The 21,086-nt window shown below is 52.7% G+C and overlaps 3 non-coding genes and 1 pseudogene across 3 annotated transcripts; 1 reads left to right on the top strand and 3 right to left on the bottom strand.

The window, feature by feature from the left end:
* Window positions 1-5,184: 5,184 nt before the first annotated feature.
* On the top strand, window positions 5,185-5,266 carry TRNAS-UGA (transfer RNA serine (anticodon UGA)). The gene has a single exon. It is a non-coding gene; the product is annotated as a tRNA-Ser (tRNA).
* A 2,995-nt stretch (window positions 5,267-8,261) lies between these two features.
* TRNAS-AGA (transfer RNA serine (anticodon AGA)) lies at window positions 8,262-8,343 on the bottom strand. Its single transcript has one exon. It is a non-coding gene; the product is annotated as a tRNA-Ser (tRNA).
* Window positions 8,344-12,143: 3,800 nt separating this feature from the next.
* Window positions 12,144-12,343, bottom strand: LOC142016231 (small nucleolar RNA U3; annotated as a pseudogene).
* Window positions 12,344-20,045: 7,702 nt separating this feature from the next.
* Window positions 20,046-20,120, bottom strand: TRNAT-AGU (transfer RNA threonine (anticodon AGU)). Its single transcript has one exon. It is a non-coding gene; the product is annotated as a tRNA-Thr (tRNA).
* Window positions 20,121-21,086: the final 966 nt, after the last annotated feature.

Raw genomic sequence — 21,086 nt, 5'->3', positions numbered from 1 at the left:
GGGACAGTGGGGAATAACAGCCGTAAAGGATCTGGGAGTTGGAGTGGACGAGGTGCTGGACAAGAGTCAACAGTGTGCCCTTGTAGCCAAGAAAGCTAATGGCATATTAGGTTGCGTCAAGAGGAGCGTTGCCAGTAGATCCAGAGAACTGATTATTCCTCTTTATTCGGCTTTGTTGAGGCCGCATCTGGAATACTGTGTCCTGTTCTTGGCCCCCTTTTACAGGAAGGATGTGGATACACTGGAGAGGGTCCAGTGGAGGGTGACCAAAATAATTCGGGGGCTGGAGCAAATGACTTTTGAAGAAAGGTTGAAGGAATTGGGACTGTTTAGTCTGCAGAAGAAAAGACTGAGGGGGGACTTGATAAGAGCCTTCAACTTACTGATGGGAGGTTGCAAAGAGGCTGGAGAGAGGCCGTTCACAGTGGTCACGGATGGCAGAACACAGAACAATGGACTCAAGTTGCCGTTGGAAAGGTCCAGGTGGAACATTAGGAAAAACTTTTTCCACTCGGAGGGTGGTGAAGCATTGGAATGGTCTCCCCAGGGAAGTCGTTGAGTCTCCATCCCTGCAGGTGTTTAAGTCTCGCCTTGACAAAGCCCTGGCGGGGCTGATCTGATGGGTTTGGTCCTGCCTCGGGCAGGGGGCTGGACTCGATGATATTTTTAGGTCTCTTCCAGCTCTTTTGTTCTACGATTCTGTGATTCTACGACCACACACACTCAGAGCCTCCTACACTCACACATTTACCCAGATGAACCCCCACTGCTCTTAGTGACAGCTCTGTGGGAAGCTTTACGATATATTTCAACAGCAGAGAACAATTTTTCTCTTCTGAGCTGTGAAAACTACGTCTTTCTAAGGCTACGTCTGCACAAGCCAAACACTTCGAAATGGCCATGCAAATGGTCATTAACAAAATGGGCCAATCCATTAAAGTGCCGGCTGACAGCTCAGCAGCTCCAGCTCTAGCAAGACTTTATCAGATTCACACTGGTGTGCCAGTTTGAGGGGACTGTAACTGCGCCTGCTGAGTCGCATGGGAGGGAAAGAGGCATCCATTGCGTCTGTGAGCTCCAGCTCAGACAGAGAACTTCTGCCTGGTTCTTCTCTCTGCTACAGGTTGTTCAGGGACAGAGCTCATCAGCGCCCTTGCTAAGAAGCTGTAACATTTGCAAGTTCACCCTGGTTGTTAACACAACTTTTTGTTTCTGCCGCTGCCTAAAGCAGGGTCAGCCAGTCAATCAACTGCTCTGGGACGCTGCCAATAGGGCTGCAGAAAGGAGTCTCAGCTCGGGGTTGGACTTCATGGCGAAGCGGACAGGGAGCTGCAGACAGGGGAGTTTCGGAGGCAGAGCAAGTGATCCTGCCGCGGCAGAAGCTACCAGGTGAGAGCGCTGGCTTTTGGGGCGGGTGAGTGAGTGAGTGCATGAGTGAGTGCGTGTGCTTAACTGTTTGAATGTGAACTGCCATTTTGATTTCAGGTGGGTGAGTTTCAGTTTCAGTTTCTGAGGCGGGTGGGATGCCTGTCTCACCTTTGTTCCCTTGATTGCCTTCATCAGCCTTTCCCTGTGTGACCCCCAGGGGGGAGGGCCTGACGCAGGCCAGTCGGCTTTGAAAGTCAGAGGCAAGGGCGACCAGGGGAGAGACACGGACAGGGAGCTGCAGACGGGGCCTTTAAGAGGGAGTGTGACAGAGGCCTACGATGGTTAGGAAGACCCCCAACACCTGTGCGAACACGACTCCTGTCTCCTCCGCCTGCGCCTGTAGCCAGACAGACGGCCTGGCCATGGATGCCTCTGCCCAGATGCTGGTGCGGCTTTGCAGGCACTGTGGCTTGCAATTCCCACTCACTGACACCCAGGCTGGGGGCACCGTCCAGCGTGAAAGGTGCCTGCTGGTGGAATCTCTCAGGCAGCAGGTGGGAGAGCTACAGGAGGAGGTAGCCAGGTTGAGGAGTACCCGACTCCACGAGCAGTTTCTGGATAGTATTTGTGTGGAGACAGCTGAGGTCACTGTCCCAGGACACAGGACAGCTGATAAACCACTGGTGGCGGAGGAGACAGATCGGGGGGACACTGGCAGCTGGTTACTGCTGGCAGCAGGCAGTGTTCCACCCCTGCTCCGAACCCTCCCGCCGTGGTACTAGGAAACCGTTACGCGCTGTACTTGATACAGGAGACAAAGAATCGCCCCACACAGCAGAGGAGAAGCCTTGTGCCCCCACGGCTGGGAAGTCTGCTGCCACCCCTGAGAGGAGGAAGTGCAGATTAGTGGTGCTCAGGGACTCTCTTCTAAGGGGGAAGGAGGTGCCCATCTCTCGCCCTGACAGTTCATCTCGGGAGGTGAGCTGCCTGCCGGGGGCCCGTAGCCAAGACATTACAGAGGTGCTGTCGAGGATTATCCGTCCCTCTAACTACTATCCTATGCTTCTTATCCACGTGGGCACTAATGATACGGCAAAGTGTGATGCTGAGCAGGTCAAGAGCGACTTCAGGGCTCTGGGGGCACGGGTGAGCGTGTTTGGGGCACAGGTGGGTTTCCTTCCAGAAGATCCCCGCAGGCCACACGTCTGCACATGTACTTCGGAGTCAGGAAGAGCTTCTTCTGGACTCCGAACCATGTGCTGATATGCTAATGAGGTGTGGAAAATTTGCATCCATGCCGCATTAGCATTTTCCAGATAACTCATTAGCCTGAGGCTTCCAGAAGAAGCGGCACGTGTCGACACAGCCAAAGGCTATGTCTGCACAGCAGCATTGTTCCTGAGTGAGGTATTCCAAAAGAGGTATTCCAGAATAGCCAATTCCAACATAGCACAGCTACACACAATATCAGAACAAAAAGCAGTCAAGTAGCACTTTAAAGACTAGCAAAATAGTTTAAAGTGCTACTTGACTGCTTTTTGTTTTGATAGTGTATAGACTAGCTTGGCTTACTCCCTTTTACTACACATAATATGGATTTCAAAATATGGCTCAGCTATTTGGACATACAGCAGCTGCAGACACCGAAGCCTATTCTGAATACAGTCATTGGAAGGATTGTGGCTTATTTTGAACGAGGCGCTATTCCCTCTCTACACAGTCCCTTTGTCAAAAGAGCTTTTTGAAATATTCAAAATAGCTGTAGTCATGACCCGAAGACACACTCAGCCAGGGCTCTGCTCTCTCTCTCGCTCTCTGTTTCCTCTGACATCCTGACCTTTGGCAGGAAAAGTCTCTTCTTGTCCTCAGCTCTCGTAGAAGTGAAGAGAGGAGAAATTGGTATTTCCATCATCCTCAGAGAGTGGAAGTGGATTTTCTTCTCTTCAGTTCTATCCACACCTGCCCAGAGAGGAGAGAAAATAACCCTTCCCCAGCTGACTGTCCCCCTCAGCACCTCTGGGGCACCTGGCATTGGCTACTGTCAGCAGACAGGACACTGGGTTAGAGGGACCTTTGGTCTGACCCAGTATGGCCGTTCTTATGTCTTATGTCTTTCCACATCAGCTCCATCTGTGCACTGGGCCTAGACATGAATTACGTATATCCAGGGGACGGTAAGGAAATGGGGAGCTCAGCATTCCTGTTCCTCACTTACACAAGGACAAGAGATGGAGGGTCAAAAAGGTGATGGGAAAAGTGTTACTGAGAAGGGGGAGGGGATGGTGCGTGTTGAAGGGCTGGATGGAGATTTCTGCTTGGAGAGTTCTGATTCTTCACACCTGACACTTGTCTAGCCAGGGCAGTCGGGGCAGGTGAGCATCAGTCACGAGATTGTTCTCACATGAAAGGGCACCAGAGGCTCTCTGTAGGTATTTGGAAAGAACAGAAAGAGGGGAACTGCTGGCTGGGTATTAAATATTCAGGAGTTTTCTGCTGCCAGTTTTCTTGACAAGCCGGCAAACACCCACAGCCTGGTGGTGACGGCATTTCTACCACTACTCCACTGGAGCAGAGCAGCCCCAGGAGGCCTTGAGTTGCCTCAGCCCCCAGGAGGCAGCTTGACTTCACTCTTCTCCTCCCACTTCTCATTTCCATGTGGGTAGGTCTGTTTGGAGACGCCTGAAGCTCCTGGTGACCCCAGCTGCTTTTCTCTCCCCTTGTCCTGGGCTCCTTTGACCACATTACAGGGGTTGCACAAAAGCTGCCTGAAAGCTTTGGCCAACAGTTCTTAGCTCACACCAAGCACCACAGGTTAAAACTCCAACACCCCCCATCTCACCAAGGAGCAAATCATCCCTGCTCTCCAATTCCAACAGAGCACTTGCTGGGGGAAGAGGAAGTAAGAAGCAAAGCTGTGTTAACTGAACCCAAGCCAATTCCATGGGAAGCAGCCAGGCTAACCACTACACCACCAGCACCTCTTTGTGGGGAGGGAGTGGTTGGGGGGGGGGCTAAAAGGGCAACATGCAGAAATATGAATTACTGAGCATGTGGTTTCCACCCCACCCCGGCTCTTTTTTCATTAGTTGTAGGCATCCTTCAATCCCAAGGGATCCTGGGTGTGCGCCCCAGCTGGACTGATTCGCGCAGTGTCTCCTGTGGCTGTGCACTCCAAGGCGGGAGTGGCAGTCCTTTCCGCACAGTGAGCAGCAGGAGGCAGACGTCGCTCTGGGGTCACGGGCACGGACCTCTCTGAGGGCTCTCCTGCCTTCCGCTTCCTTCACCAAGGTAGTTTCATACATAACAAGCGCTTCCTTCACTCCCTGTTTCCAGACATGCCTGTCTGAGGCGAGCGAATGCCAGGTGTTCGCACTGATAGAGAGAGCGCTGAGGTCACACTTGCACGTGTCCTTGTAGCGCAATTTAGGTGGCCCTTTCGGCCTCTTTCCAGACGCCAGTTGGCCGAAGAGGAGGCGCTTCGGTATTCGGCCATCCGTCATGCGTGAGACGTGGCCCAGCCAGCGCATACGCCTCTGTTTGAGAAGGGTGAACGTGGAGGCGGTGCCCTCTCAAGCACTGCGCTCCTGGGGACCTTGTCCTGCCATGAGATACCGAGTGTGCGCCTAAGGCAGCGCATGTGGAATGTGTTGAGCCGCTGCTCTGGTTTTGAGTGCAAAGTCCATGTTTCACCGGCGTACAGCAGTGTGCTCAAAACACAGCTATCAAGTGACAAGTTGCCCCAGGGCCAGTGAACCTCCTTCTCCCCCACCGAGCATTCACCAGGGTCTCTGGCCTTCAAGAAAAAATAGCCTTGGAGCTGTGATGGCCGAGTGGTTAAGGTGTTGGACTTGAAATCCAATAGGGTTTCCCTGTGCAGGTTCAAATCCTGCTCACAGCGAGGGCTGTGTTTTAGCCACATCCTGGAACCAGGACAATACAGCAGCACACACCCTGAGACACGGCCCAGGGGCTGTCTGTGACCAGTGTGTATAATAGGGATGGGGAGACTGTGGTTGGGTCACTGCTCTGGCTGCTGCTGGGCCCAGCTGAAGGCTCAGCAGGTCGGTTTGGCCATGCCCATGCACATAACCCTGAGGCTTCCAGGTTACATGTTGGGCAGCTTGTGGCTGGGACAGAGGAAACACAAGCCACATATCACCAGGAAGGTCAGAGGGAGGCTGCACCTCTCCCAGGTTCCTGCTCCTCCCCTCTGGGGTCACCTTTTGAGAAGCAGAGCTCTGAGAAAAGCACTGAATGACCCGCCCCAGCTGGGGATGTGTTGTAGAGGGAATATCAGGCCTGCAAACTCCCCAGCACGGCGTGGAAGAAGGCTTCTGAAGGCTTTGTATGTCTGTGACCTGCCTTGTAACACCTCCCGTCCTGTTCCTTTGTTTTCTCTTGGTCACAAACTTTTCTTTCCCACACTGCAGGGGTGGGCGGCAGGGGGCCTATTGGGGTCAGAAGAGCCCTGTGTACATGCGAGTGGGGAGTTTAAATCACTTCTCTCTGCACCAGAGCCTTCAGCAGGAGAGACACGGCATTTCCAGGGAGGGCTGGCCCAGGCTCACAAGATCACACCAGCATCAGGACTCCAGGGATCTCTGGGCACACTGCCAAGTTCCAGTGCACCAACCGATTGCCTGAACCTTTCCATCCGGCTGGGCCAAAGACCTGGCTCCAACAGGCGCCAGTCACCCCACTCACTCTCGTGCAGGACAGGAGAAGGAAGCAGCTCAGAGAGCTTTAGGGCTGTGCCTCAGTAAGGCAGCCCCAGCAGGTGCCTCTGACATTGAACTCAGACTGGAGGAAGCAGAGCCGTGAACAATGGCTCCAGCCCTCCCCACCTGCCCCTCACCCTTTGGGGCTGGCTGGCATTGCCCTCTGGACACCTCTCACCCTCATCTGTCAGCATAGACTGTGTCCTTATTGCTTCTCTGGAGATCCTGTGTCTCCCAGGACTCCCTCTCTCTGCCCGGGGCTTTCTCAGCACCTGGCCCCACAAAGCTTCCACCAGACAGATAATCTGCTTTCCAGGCCCATTCCTGTGGCTATGGGCTTAGAACCACAGAATCCTGGGGCCGGAAGGGACCTCAGGAGATCATTGAGTGCAGCCTCCTCCCCAAAGCAGGAGCAACCCCAACTAAATCATCCCAGCCAGGGCTTTGTCAAGCCAGGGCTTAAAAACCTCCAGGGATGGAGATTTCACCACCTCTTCAGGTAACGCATTGCAGTTCTTCACCGCCCTTTTGGGGAAAATAAAAGCAGTAGCAGCCCTGTGCTGGGCTATCACTGCCATGACTTGGATTTGAACCAAGCTTTCTGCAGCCACAGTGTAGAGTACTAACCACTGTACGATCATGGCCAGCTAGGGAAGCCCTTAGCCCAGGGCTTCTGTCTGCTGCTGCTGCAGCGGGGGATTCATGCTGCATGCACAGGGTCTGCAACTCGTTGTTGGCTCTGTGTATCTTGTGCTGTTTAGTGCAAGTGTGTCTGGGAGGGGCCCTTTAAGGGAGCGGCTGGCTGTTGAGTCCGCCCTGTGACCCTGTGTGCAGCTGTGCCTGGCACCCTTATTTCAATGTGTGCTACTGTGGCGTGTAGACGTTCCCTCGCTGCGCCTATTTCGATGTGGTGCTGCGCAACGTCGATGTTGAACATCGACGTTGCCAGCCCTGGAGGACGTGTAGATGTTATTCATCGAAATAACCTATTTTGATGTCGCAGCATCGAAATAGGCTACTTCAAAGTAGGCTTCACGTGTAGACGTAGCCAAAAATTATACAACACACAAAAAGTTTAACAAAATCACAGCATCATCCACACAGCACAGCAAGTACATTTGAAAAAAATGGTGTTAAACAGCAAGCAACATTCAAGAAAATACACAAAAAACTGAAACTATTAACACACATCAACTACAAACTGGAAAAAAATTCTCACATGTCCCTCTGCATAGACAGCTTAAAAAACAAACAAACAAACAAACAAACAAACAAACAAACAAACAAACAAACAAAAATTATACAAGCAGGGAAGAGAAAATTACAGGGAAAATTACACACCAAACCGGCTGAAGGAGCTGGAGCGGGGGGAAAGCAAGTTCTTCTCACATCACAGTGATGACACAGACAACCCACAAAGCCTCCCCTTTGTGCAGCCCATTGCCCAGAGGTGCTTCCAGCCGAATTTCAGCACCAGAACCAGAGGCTCCAGGAGCAAAGGCAGCTTGTGGATGAGGGACTCTGGACACACCACGCAATGCATTGTGGGTATGCAAAGGAGCATCACTGACTCTGCCCCAGAGAGCAGAGGAGCCGGGGTCTCCCAGCTGTGGCAGCTGCCCCTAGAACAGGGGTGATGACAGTTTTTATGCTGTGCCCCCTTTTTGGCCCTGCACTAAGCTGGTCCCCACAACCTGTGGGAGAACCATAGGAAGGGATGCTGGCCTGTGTCCGGTTGTGTAGATCAGTCTATTGCTGTTGGAGCAGACAGGAGATTGTGACTTTCATTCCCCCTTGGGCAAGTGTCTGTCCCTTTCCCAGCTGTGTACTGCACAGCTCAGGAGCTGGGAGAGACCAGAGCCCCTGAGCCAGCCTTGGGAACAGGCCATTCCCTCAGAGGCAGCTGCCCTATCACTGGCTGCAGCTGAACCAGGGCTGCCGCACTGCTTCCCAGGGCATTACACAGGTGAGTGTAGCACAGTTGGGCTGACATAGGAGACAGGCTGGGCCAGGCAGCAGCCAGAGCAGTGACCACACCCCAGGGTCAGCATTTCCCCCAGGCACAGACTCCCCTGACCTCTTCCACACACTGGTCACAGACAGCCCCTGGGCAGTGTCTCAGGGTGTGTGCTGCTGTAGTGTCCTGGTTCCAGGATGTGGCTAAAACACAGCCCTCGCTGTGAGCAGGATTTGAACCTGCACAGGGAAATCCTATGGGATTTCTAGTCCAACACCTTAACCACTCAGCCATCACAGCTATGAAACCAGCTCTGCCCCTTCAGGCCAGAGACCCTGGTGAATGCTCGGTGGGCCGAGGCTGGTGAGGAACACGGCCGGACAGCTGGGGGGGTTTGCTGCCCTCCCCTTTCTTCAGCCCCGGCCACCTTCAAGCCGTCTGAGGTGCGTCAGGAGCCCAGCCAGGGGACGCAGACGAGGGCCCCTCCTGGAGTGAGACTGAGTTTAAGGACTTCTGACACGCTGGGGAATGAGGAGCTGCTGCTCCACATGACTGGCTGGTGCCAGGATGCTGCAGCCTTCAGCCACCTGTTCTCTGGCCTGAGCTCCGAGGGTCACCCCACCTGAACAGCTGAACTACTGGGGAGAAAAGTGAAGGAACTGTGGCAGGCCAACTGCCAGGCCCAGGATGAGGCCAGCCACTTGAGGGGCAGTGGCCGCTACCTGCCCCACTTCCAGGAGCTCAACGGCCGCCTGGGACCCAAGGAGGCAGCACTGACCCTCCATGTCCTACAAACCACCAGGTCAGATGGCGCTTGCCAGGGGGCGGCAGGAGGTGTCAGGACCTGTATCAGGCGGCAGCTCCCACCCAACAGGCACAGGAACAGAAGCCCAGAGCCATGACAGGGGTTCCAGCAATGGGGCCCTCATCATCTCTGTGTCCTCAGAGGTCTCCATCTGGGCCCCCTCCACCAGGGCCTCCCCTGAGTTCCTCTAGGGACACCAAGGTCGGTTTCGTGCATGATGGACGCCTGGCACAAGGGGAGGGGAGGCCAGCAGTGGCCCACTCACACAGCCACCAGCTCCAGTCTGGATGCACCCCACATGGCCGTGCTCCCTGAGCCTCAATGGGGGCCTCATGCAACACTCAGCACCTGGCCCTGTGGACAGCACCACAGGCTGCATGCCCAGGGAGGGAGGCTGACCTACACTGCGTATGTCCCAGCCACGCAGGGACCCCCCAGCCACACAGATCCCTCAGGGACAAGGTGGAGTGGGGCACACAGCCCCCAGGGCCAGGTCATGGTACTGACAGCCTTTCCCTGGGTCCCCTTCTGTCTCCAGAGCTGCACCATCCAGGGGCCAGACAAGGCCTGTACACAAGCCAGAAAGGCCCAAACCAGAGGGCGAGGGGGCTGGAACTGCACCCCTAAGAGCGCCCACATAGGGCCAGTGCTGGGGCATGTGCTGGTGCCACTGTGGGGAGGAGGAAGCTGCTGCTGTCACTGCTCACACCACCACCCTGCAGGACGTGACTGCTGTGACGCAGGAGAGGCTGGTGATGGAGCAGGAGGCCTGGGGGTGGGTGGCAGGCAGCCTGGACACCCTCACACAGGCTGTGACCACGTGCCTGGCTCAGCCTCCCACCCCATCACAAGTCCCTCCCACAGCCCCTGCAGCTCCTCCCTACACATGTCCCTCACAGGGTCCCACAGTTCCCCCCACCCCTCCACCCACAGTCACTGACATTGCTGCCCTGCTCCCACCCAGCCTTCCCCCATCCCCTCCCTCCCTTCCTGTAGCCCCCAGTGAGCCCAAGCCTGAGCCCACTGGACCCCTTCCTTGTCCCCACCTCCTGATGGTCCCAGCCCCATCCCAGCCCTTGTGAGAATATGGACTGTGGGCTCCCACCCGCTCCCCAGAGCCCTTTCTGAGTTCTGTAACCCCACCCCCTCTCCAAGACCTCCTCTAAGTTCCATTGCCCCCACTGCCCACCCCAGGACCCCGTTGTCTATAGTCCCCCATCCCTCTTGTTAATCGTTTACACTTCTGTTTATGCAGTTTGGAATCCATTGCCAGAGTTTCATGAAATACTTTCCTTAGCAACACTCCCTGTCCCTGGTGTATATTCGGAGGCCGGGAGGGTATGGGAGTGTCGGGGGGGGGCGTTGATAGTGAGAGGTGGGTGCGTGGGAAGGGAGTTGTGGTGCTGGCTGTATGTTGGGGGGTCACATGGGCCCCCGCACAAAGGCCTCCCAGAGGAACTTACTGACCTGCACCCTGACCCTCTGTGCCTGACAGCATGGGAAAGCAGCCAGCTGCTTGGAGCCGTGGCCAGACCCAAAACCCACCCCTGCATGAACGGCTCTTGCTTTACCTCCACGGTGTTGTGGAGGGAGCAGCATGTACCCACCACATCTGGTACATTGCGTGGGATGACCTCCAGTATCCTGAGGGGGCCCTGAAAGTGCCCTTCAGCCACCTAATATTGCAAGCCCAGTTTAGGAACTAAATAAAAACGTCCTGGCTGGGCTCAGTGTGGCCCATGTAGGGCCCACTCAGCCACTCATGCAAGGGGTAAATGGCATTGGGCATTATATCGGGGGGCTAGTGGTGTCCCCATTTGGTAGTTCCCAGGTTGGGATGGATGTCTTCTCCTGCATGCTGCAGCAGAGCCATGAGTTGGAAGATACCTGCATTGTGGGCTAACCCAGACAAACCCTCACAGAATGCCATAAATTGCCCCTTGGTGTCCACGCAGGTCTGGAGCACCCCAAAATGGTACCCCTTGCAATTGATGAAGATGCCTGTGCTGCATTCTGGGGCCTGGATAGCAATGTGGGTCCCATCCAGAGCTCTGAAGCACTTGGGGAAGTCCAGCTTCTCAGCCCCCATGAGGGTGACTTGCAGATCGCAGACACGGACAACCCAGTAAAGTAGGTTGTTTTTGATTGCCCAGAAGACCTGAATGGTGTGTGGGGAGAACATGTCCATGTGTGCGTGGTGGGGTGCTCCATGCATCCCCTTCCCCTCCTGCCACCAGGTCCCAGCCACCCCACCCTGTCCCTCTCCCCTGTCTCTGAGGGTCCCCCTTGCCTGGTAGCCCTCCTCCCCATGGTGGGGAGGTGCCCCAAGCATGCCCTACCTCCAGCAGAACAGCCGCAATGGTGGCCCTGCCCACCCCCAATTGATGGCCAAATGACTTGTGGCTGTCCAGGGTAGTGAGCCTCCACGTAGCAATGGCTACCCCCTTGTGCAAGGGGAGTGTGGGCTGCACCTGTGTGTCATGGTGCTGGGGGGCCTGGGAGGGCCAATGACTTAACTCCAGAAATAGCCTCTTTGTCATACTGAAGTTGTGGGGCCAGCGGGTGTCATTCCAGTCCCCCAGAACCAGCCTGTCCCATCACTCGCTGCTGGAGGGCGGCAGCTCGGAGCAGTGCCTACAGGCTCACCATGGCCTGGATGGGTCCGGCACCAGGGAGTCTCTGGGGGCCATTGTGTGCCACCAAGTGGCTTCTCCATGTAGTTGAGTTCTCGGTGCTCTGGGTACAAGCCAGCCCTTGGCATGTGCAGAATGAGTGTGTTTTGGAGGAGCCCTTTAAAGGAGCACCAGGCTGCAGCCCCCAGAAGGGCTTATCTGCCTTGCTAGCGCAGCCACGGCATTTTCTGGCCCTTTTCTCCCAAAAGAGCACCCGGTGACATGTGGCTGCTTCCTTGCAAACCAAGGGCCTCGTCTTTTCAAAGAGCGGCTCACAATCTCCTTTCGCTTTCGGCGTGTGGACGCTCACTTTCGAACGCTGATCTCTCAGAAGGGGGCTTTGGAAAGTTTGCCTTTTGACATCACACTGTGGTGTAGACTCAGCCAGCCACGGGGAAAAGGGTAGAAAAGCAGAACCAGGTCCCCACGTGAAGATTGCAGCATAGTGTAACAAAGAAAATGTGTGTGTACATCAAAAAAGGATAAAATTCTTTTAACAACTAAGAAACAGAAACTTTTAAACACCATTTTCACTCTGTCTGCTTCTGAACATTTCATGGAAAAGCAGCTAACGCAATTCTCCTCACTCTCAAAACTTCTTTTAAACTTTACAATAAGAACCAACCACTCAGACTAGGTTCTCTTTTTCTTGTTTCCAAGAGAAAACAAGAACAGTCATCAAAAGCAAACAGCAGCACTGCCTGCTTACCTCATGCTCAGAAGAGAACACTTCAATTCATCATCATGGTTGGCAAGACCAAGAACACCCACATGCTCTTCTCTAGCTACACACTACAGAAATGATCCATAAAAGTACAGTCTTAAGCACATACTCCTCAGCTGCACACCCAGCAGAACACGCACAAGCTTCCTGCCCATGGGGAACATTTTCAAACAGCTGCTTCCACCCTCCTCGAACTAAGGGACAAAAGTCTATAACCAACCACACCTTTCACTGAAGCCCAATTCACCTGCTTTGGGACGCAGTGTATCAGAGGCGGTCGCATGTGGCTGTTTGCAGACACACCCCTCCTGATTAGCATACAGCACCCTTTGTAGTCAATCAAACCCTCTCACTTTTACTTGCCCAATCTGCCACTTTTCTTACAGGCTCTCATGTGACAGGTATCAGGCACAGAGGACTCTGACAGGTTAGTTCCTTCTGGCCAGCTGTGCAGGTGATGTAAAAGGAAAGTAGAGAGGCACTGAAATCAACAGGCACCAATTGAAATGAAAACAAAAAAGCAGTCCAGTAGCAGTTTAAAGACTAACAAAAGAATTTATGAGGTGAGCTTTGGTGGGACAGACCCACTTCTTCAGACCAGAGCCAGCCCAGAACAGACTCAATATTTTAGACACAGAGAACCAAAAACAGAAATCAAGGTTGACAAATCAGAAAAAAACTATCAATGTGAGCAAATAAGAGAGCAGAGTGGCAGGGCGGGGCGAGGGTCAAGAATTAGATTAAACCAAGTATGCAAAAGAGCCCCTATAATGTCCCAGAAAATTCGCATCCTGGTTGAAACCAAGTGTTACTGTGTGGAATTAGAATATGAAAGAGAGTTCAGCAGTTTCTCTTTCAAAAGCAGACTGAAAATTCTTCTTCAATAAGACGCAAACTCTTCACTCATTAACAGAATGGCCCACTCCATTAAAATGTAGACTAACTGTTTTGTGGATCAGGAGTGTTTTGATGTCTGTTTTGTGCCCAAAAACTCTTTGTCGCAGAGAGTTTGAAGTCTGTCCAATATACAAAGCACCCGGGCATTGTTGGCACAGCATGGCATAAATGATGTTAGCAGAGAAACATGAGAATGTGCCTGTGATTCTGTGAATAATCTGGTTAGGTCCAGTGATGGTATCTCCAGAATAGATATGTGGATAAAGCTGGTAGTGGGGTTTGTTGCAAGGAAAAGTCCCAGAACTGGTGTTCCTGCGGGATAGACTCTAGATATTGGTCAGAATCCTCGTAAGGTTGGGAAGTTGTCTGGAGAAGAGAACAGGCCTGTCACCAAGGGCCTTCTGGAGTGTGGCATCCCGATTAAGGATAGGTTGTAAGTCTTTGATAATGCATTGCAGTGGTTTGAGTTGGGGGCTGTAGGTGATGACCAGTGGTGTTCTGTTCTTGGCTTTTTTGGGCCTGTCTTGGAGTTGCTGGTCTCTGGGTATTCGTCTGGTCCTGTCAATTTGTTTTTTTTTTTTCTCCTGGTGGGTAATTCAAGTTTATGAATATTTTGTAGAGATCTTGTAGTTTTTGGTCTCTGTCAGTTGGATCAGAGCAAATGCGATTGTATCTGAGGGCTTGACTGAAAACAATGGATCTCGTTATATGTTCAGGATGGAAGCTAGAAGGGTGTAGGTAAGTATAGCGATCAGTGGGTTTCTGGTACAGTGTGGTACTGATCAGACCATCCTTGATTAGTACTGCAGTGTCCAGGAAATGTATCTCTTGCGTGGAGTAATCGAGGCATAAGTTGATGGTGGGGTGGAGATTGTAAAAGTCTCTGTGGAATTCTTCTAGAGTCTCCATAGCATGAGTCCAAATCATAAAAATGTCATCAAGGTATCTTAAGTAGAGGAGGGTTAATAGGGGATGAGAGCTGAGGAATCGTTGTCACTTCCACAGCTAGGTCAGTGCAGGGCAGCCGACGTTAACCTAATGATGTAATATAGACAAGGTCTTAGTCTCACTTCCCAGGTGGTGTTTCCAATTCAGCCGAAGCTGCTGGTGGTGGTGGTATTTGGCTAAAATCAAGGCACCTCATCTTTTAGGCTCTTGTGGACCCAGCTCAGGCATCCTGATGCTCATGGTCTTCCGGCCCCAAATGGTGAAAGCCTGGTCTGTGCCCTTTGCCTTGGGCTGGAAATATTATTTACTAAACGATGATCCGGCTCTTTCTGGTCCAACCCAATCTGATGAGGCCATTTTTCAGGGTGGGGATGAAAATGGTGTCGGGTCCCAGGAGTTGGGGGTCAATGTTCCCTCTGACCTTTTCCATGCAGGTGTGGAATGCATTTTATGCACACTCGTGACTGAGCAAATGTGCACCATCAGTAGAAACAAGAAACCGAGCTGGGGATGCTCTGCTAACGGGCTGGGGAGCATTGGAAACTCTGCTGAGCACTCGCACGAGCCCACCGGTTACAGGGAACACCGACGGCGGCTGCAGCACAAAGATGGAACTTGCTCAAGTAGGTGATTTTTCTCCCCAAGTCTCTTTTTGTAAGGCAGCAAAAAGGGAACGGTGGCTGGGACCCCCCAGTCGTTTGTCTGCCAACTAGGCCTGATTTGGGACAGAACAATTTAGGTGACTTAACATGGAGTCTTGGCCAGGGGCCTGAGACAGGGGAGCGTAAGATGGGGAGCAGCAGAAGGCGCTGCTGGAGAGGTGCCAGTGAGTGCACTGTGGTTTGGTGGGAGTGAAGTGAGTTCGCTGGGTGTTTGCCGTTTGATGCTGATTGCACCTGATTTCTGTGATGGTGTCAGGTGGGATTGTGTGTCTGGGAGGGTTTGATCCCTTGTTCCCTTGGTTGCCTTTGATCAGCCTGAGGCTCAGCCTGCCCCTGTGTGGCTAAGGAGGGGGAAGGCCTGAGCTGGGTGAGCAGCTTTAAAAGCCAGAGGCAGAGCAATAGGGGAGGGAAGGAAACAGGGAAGTGTAAAAGGGAGTTTGATGGGATCAAGTTAATGCCTTTGGCTCTTTCTGAGCCCCTTGATGCTATTGAAATCTCCACAGCAGTTCCCATCCCCTGTGTGAGCAGAGAGGGACTCAGCTTGTTTTCTTTTCTCCCTTCCCTTCCACACCCCCAGGGCGTTGCAGGCACCACAGACAGGTGTGTGTCTCCCTCCCCTTCCCGTGGCATCCTTCTGGCCACAGGCTGAGACCAGCCAACTAACCCAAGGCTCAGCTACCCGGTGGGGCTGGTGACACAGCTCCTGTGCTGCATTACAGAGCTGGTATTCATGCAGTTCTCAGAGCAGAGAAGAGAAGCCTGGTGCAGATGGTGGGTGTTGGCCCCTTGACGTAAAAAGCCCCTCCCCCCACTTACTAGGAGGCTGATCAAGTTTTACTATAGATGCTTGTAGCGCATAAAGTGGTTGTAGTTCCTTCTCTGTATCTGAGTCTAGGTACTTGAGTAAGATCGGCACTCTCTGCTTGATAACAGCAGTGTCCACACGGAAACTAGAAGAATCCACTGGAGGGAAAAAGAATCAGGGTTACTTTTGGTGGATCTGAGCCAGGGGCAGGTATTTCATCTTATTGATTTAATAAAAAAGAAGAAAAGTCAAGGTCAGGTTAGTTAGAAATGGAAAGAGGACTAAAACAGAAGGTACACAAAAAGCCGTCACTCCCCTCAGTGCAATAACTATCATGCTTCAAGATGTGTGTCCCCGTGAGCTCCACTGTAGGTGCTGGGCTTGTCCTGGCGCTGCAGACTGTAGACTCTTCCAGCTGCATCTAGCCAGTCTGCATGGGCACTGCCGCTGCACCTCTGTTTGCACTCTTCAGATCACGTGTGCAGATTGGCTCAAGCCCGTTCCTTACAACCGCCCCAGAATCTGAAAACCAGGCAGACAAGGCAGACTCTGAAGCAGGGAGGTGGGTGGGTAGTGGAGCACCTGGGGGACATACATCGCAAAGAACGGTAGTTACTCCACAGAGGTGAGTCACTCAGCTTTCTTCTTTGAGTGATGTCCCCAGGGTTGCTCAACTGTAGGTGACTGAGAAGCAGTTCCCAGCCGATGAGGAGGAGGGTGAAGGAGTCACCATGTAATTGACGTGGAGAGGACTGCTGAGGCCAGTGAAGTGTCTGCTGCCCATCGGTTCTGGATCACGTAATGCCTCATTAAAGTGTCGTGGGATGATCATGCAGCCGCTCTGCAGATGTCTCCGAGGGGAACTCCCTGCAGGAAGGTCTTAGAAGCTGTCACTGCTCTCGTGGAATGAGCTCATGGCTGAGTCGGAAGAGGCGCTCCAATGGAAGTGTAATACTGGACGACGCACACTGTGATGATACATATTAGGTGTTGGGATGAGAGGGATTCACCCTTGGAGCATTCTGCTAGGGAAATTAGCAGTGGGTCTATTTTCTGTAAAGATTTGTTTCGGTCTACGTGAAAGGCAAGTGCTCTGCGCACGTCCAAAGAATGCAGCGCCGTTGCCTGCGGCAATGCATGTGGCTTGGGGTAAAACACAGGTAGGACTATTTGTGTGTTAACATAGAAGGCTGAACAAACTTTTGGAATGAAACCTGGATGATGTCTGAGGGTTACTATGTCCTTAGTAAAAATAGTGTATGGAGGTCCTGCCATCTCGCTAACTCTACGTGTGGATGTAATAGCAAAGAGGAATGCCATCTTCATGGTAAGAAACCTGAGGGAAATAGTAGCCAGTGGTTCAAAAGGCAGCTTCATTAATGCCCAGAGCACTAAATCCAGACTCCAAGGAGGAGTTGGTTTACATAGGGGATACATATTTGTGAGCCCCTTAAGAAATCTTTTGGTGATCAGGTAGGTGAATACCTAGAACCCTTTGATGTGTCCTCTAAATGCCATAATGGCTGCCAGACGCACTCGCAGGGAGGTTAACGCCAGTCACGAATCTTTTAGATGCACTATGTAGTCTAGAGAACACCAAGAAGTCTTGTGGCACCTTATAGACACACAGATATTTTGGAGCATAAGCTTTCGTGGGCAAAGACCCACTTCATCAGATGCATGAGTGGGGGTGGTGGTTTCAGAGGGGTATTTAAAGAGTGGGGTCCCAGTAAGAGGGAGGGCCAGAACGGACAAGGTGTATTCAGCAAGATGGAAATGGCCCAGTATCAACAGTCCTTATCAAAGGAGGAAAAAACAAGTTAGATCAGATGGGGATGTGAGCCATTGTCAACGTCTAATGGGGAGATATTAACACCCAGAGCAGAGAAACTGTCTTTGTAAGATGCGAGCCACTCCCAGTCTCTGTTTAATCCATGGTTAATGGAGTCAAATTTGCAAATAAATTGCAGCTCAGAGATTTCTCTCTCCATTTGATTTTTGAAATTTTTTTGTTTCAGAACTGTCACCCTTAAATCTGCCACTGAGTGTCCAGGGAGATTGAAATGTTCTCCCACAGGCTTCTGTACATTACCGTTCCTGATGTCTGCTTTGTGTCCATTTATTCTTTTATGGAGAGACTGTCCAGTTTGGCCAATGTAAACTGCAGTGGGGCATTGCTGGCATACGATGGCATATATTATATTAGTAGATGTGCAGGTAAAGCAGCCCCCGATGGCATAGTTGATGTTAGGTCCTGTGATGATGTTACTGGTGTAGATACGAGAGCAGAGTTGGCAGCGAGGACTGTTGCAGGGGCTGGTTCCAGGTACCTTTTACTGAGACCCCACTCTTTAAATACCCCTCTGAAACCACCACCCCCACTCATGCATCTGATGGAGCAGGTCTTTGCCCATGAAAGCTCATGCTCCAAAATATCTGTTAGTCTATAAGGTGCCACAAGACTTTTTGTTGTTCTCAAAGCTACAGACTAACACGGCTCCCCCTCTGATACTTGTCACCATGCAAAGCACTACATCTAGCCGCAATGAGTGGAAATCCATCAACCTCATGAAAAAACTTGTGCAGATACAGACAGACATCATCTTCCTCTCCAAATGCAAACAGAATGACATAGTATCAAAAGGACTGAAGGTGAAAAACCCACTGAAATCAACATAGTACACAGATTACAGTGAGAGATTGTGCCACACACTCCCTAAGAAACTGAGGAACCACCTGATCAGCATCTTGTACAACAAACAGGGCAACATCAAGAGAGAGCTCTCAAATCTGGAGACCCTCATAAATGAACAACCTTCCATGCACGTGCAACCTCCACATGGCTGGACTTTACTAGAACCAGACAGAAAATTTACAACACACATTTCTCTCTTCTACAGAAGAAAAAGGACTGTAAACTATCTAAACTACTTTCCACATGGGGCTACAATAGTGGTACCCCTAACTCACCCAGCAATACTGTCAATCTATTCAACTACACACTCAGCCTGGCAGAAGAATCTGCCCTCTCTCGAGGGCTCTCTCTAGCTACGTCTACATGTGAAGCCTACATCGAAGTAGCTCATTTCGATGTAGCGACATCGAAATAGGCTATTTCGATGAATAACGTCTACACGTCCTCCAGGGCTGGCAACGTCGACGTTCAACTTCGACATTGGGCAGCACCACATCGAAATAGGCGCTGCGAGGGAACGTCTACACGCCAAAGTAGCACACATCGAAATAAGGGTGCCGGGAACAGCTGCAGACAGGGTGACAGGGCGGACTCAACAGCAAGCCGCTCCCTTAAAGGGCCCCTCCCAGACACACTTGCACTAAACAACACAAGATCCACAGAGCCGACAATTGGTTGCAGACCCTGTGCATGCAGCATGGATCCCCAGCTGCAGCAGCAGCAGCCAGAAGCCCTGGGCTAAGGGCTGCTGCACACGGTGACCATAGAGCCCCGCAGGGGCTGGAGAGAGAGTGTCTCTCAACCCCTCAGCTGATGGCCGCCATGGCGGACCCCGCTATTTCGATGTTGCGGGATGTGGATCGTCTACATGTGCCCTACTTCGACGTTCAACTTCGAAGTAGGGCGCTATTCCCATCCCCTCATGGGGTTAGCGACTTCGACGTCTCGCCGCCTAACGTCGATTTCAACTTTGAAATAGCGCCCAACACGTGTAGCCGTGACGGGCGCTATCTCGAAGTTGGCGCCGCTACTTCAAAGTAGCGTGCATGTGTAGACGCGGCCTTTCTGCCCCACCACCCCTACAAACTTGATACAGTTCTGTGGTGATCTAGAAGCCTTCTTTCGCCGTCTACGACTCAAGGAATACTTCCAAGATGACACAGAACAGTGCACTGACCCACAGGTACCCTCTCACCTACAGCACAAGAAAAAGAATTCCTCATGAACTCCCCGATGGTCCAAGTGACAAACTGGACCTATACATAGAATGCTTTCGCCAGCATGCACAGACAGAAATTGTGGAAAAGTGGCATCGCTGACCCCATAACCTCAGCTGTGTAGAACGCAACGCCAGCTACAGCCTCAGAAACAACTCTGACATTGCCATCCAAGAGGCTGACAAGGAGGCGCTGTTGTCACCATGAATAGGACAGACTACCAAAAGGAGGCTGCCAGGCAACTCTCCAATACCACATTCTACAGGCTTCTGTCCGAGGATCCCACTGAGGAATGCACAAAAGAACTACAGCATCTGCTCAAGACTGCTCCCTCTCCTGCCCTGCCCTGCCCAGGCACAGAGCCAGGAGGATCAGCCTCTCTTCTTGCAGCCAGAGGAGTCACCTTCCAAACATCAGTTCCAGCTGACTTTGCCTGAGCTCTAGTCTGTGAGTGGAGGCTTTCCAATGCCCCTCTCCCATCAGCCTTTACCTTCCCCAGCAATGACTGGGATTGCTAAGGGGGGGCTCTTCTGTTCCCCAGACAGATGGAGGAAAACATTGCCACAGACGGGCAGCAAGGCACCACTGGGAGTTGAACCCAGGATCTCCTGTTTACTAGACAGGTGCTTTAGCCAGCTGAGCCATGGTGGCCCCCCCCACCTTGTTTGAGCTGTCGGTCCTGACAAAGAGGTACCTGCATAAGTCTGTGTCTTCAACCAGAAACCCGTCCTGGAGCACTTTAAAGGTTACTGACGTAATTTATCCAGTGCTGAGCTTTTGTGGGGCTGAACCACTGTGATGAACTGCCCACAGCCAGCCCTTCCCATTCCCCAGCACAGACATTGTGCCTGAGGGAAGCCTCCTCTCTCCCCACCTGCCCCAGTGCCAGGATCCCACCAGCAGAGCCTGGAGTCCTGCCCGTCCTCTGCTCCCCCAGCCTGAGTCCCCCCCTCACTTTCACTCTGTGCTCCCCACTCCCTCCTTTCTCCCTGTTCACACCCCAGGGGTGGGGCGAGGAGGGCCCAGCTGTGGGGCACAGTTATCTCCTGTCTCTCACAGAGGGGGGATGGGCTGCGCTGCCCCAGCTGGAGCTCGTCAGGGGGAGTGTTTGATGCAGCGTAAGGAGAAGAACATTTTGCCTTTCTGTCTCCTTCTGCCCTTCAGTCCCACTTGTGACCCTCCACACAACCCCTTTGCTCTATTACCAGCCCAGTGCAAATCCCTGTGCCCTGGGGGTGGGGCTGACTTTACAGCTTTCCCTGTGTGAAACCTTTGAGCAGGGCCGGGGGCTTGGCAGCCAGTCAATGGCCTCCCAGGGGCTCTTGGCTTTTCCAGGGGATCCCACAGGCAGCCCTGGCCCAGACTCCTCTCACAGGGACCAGCTGCCCTTTGGATCCTCTTCATGACAGTCACTCACCTGCAGGGAGTGTGGAGCTGTGTAGACAGGACTGGCACTGGGGGCCCAGCTCAGAGGTGCCCTCAGGCCCCGTATCCGGACAGCGTGTGGGAAGTGAGGGGCACCACAGAGCTGGGCTGGTAGGGGCTGCAAGTCATGAGTAAGAGGCTTCCCAGGGCTGATAGGGGCTGTAGGTCAGGAGTGAGGGGCACCACATGTCTG

Source organism: Carettochelys insculpta, chromosome 7 (genome assembly GCF_033958435.1).
Source record: "Carettochelys insculpta isolate YL-2023 chromosome 7, ASM3395843v1, whole genome shotgun sequence".
NCBI classification, from domain to species: Eukaryota; Metazoa; Chordata; order Testudines; family Carettochelyidae; genus Carettochelys; species Carettochelys insculpta.
This window is presented reverse-complemented; position numbering and strand designations above follow the sequence as displayed.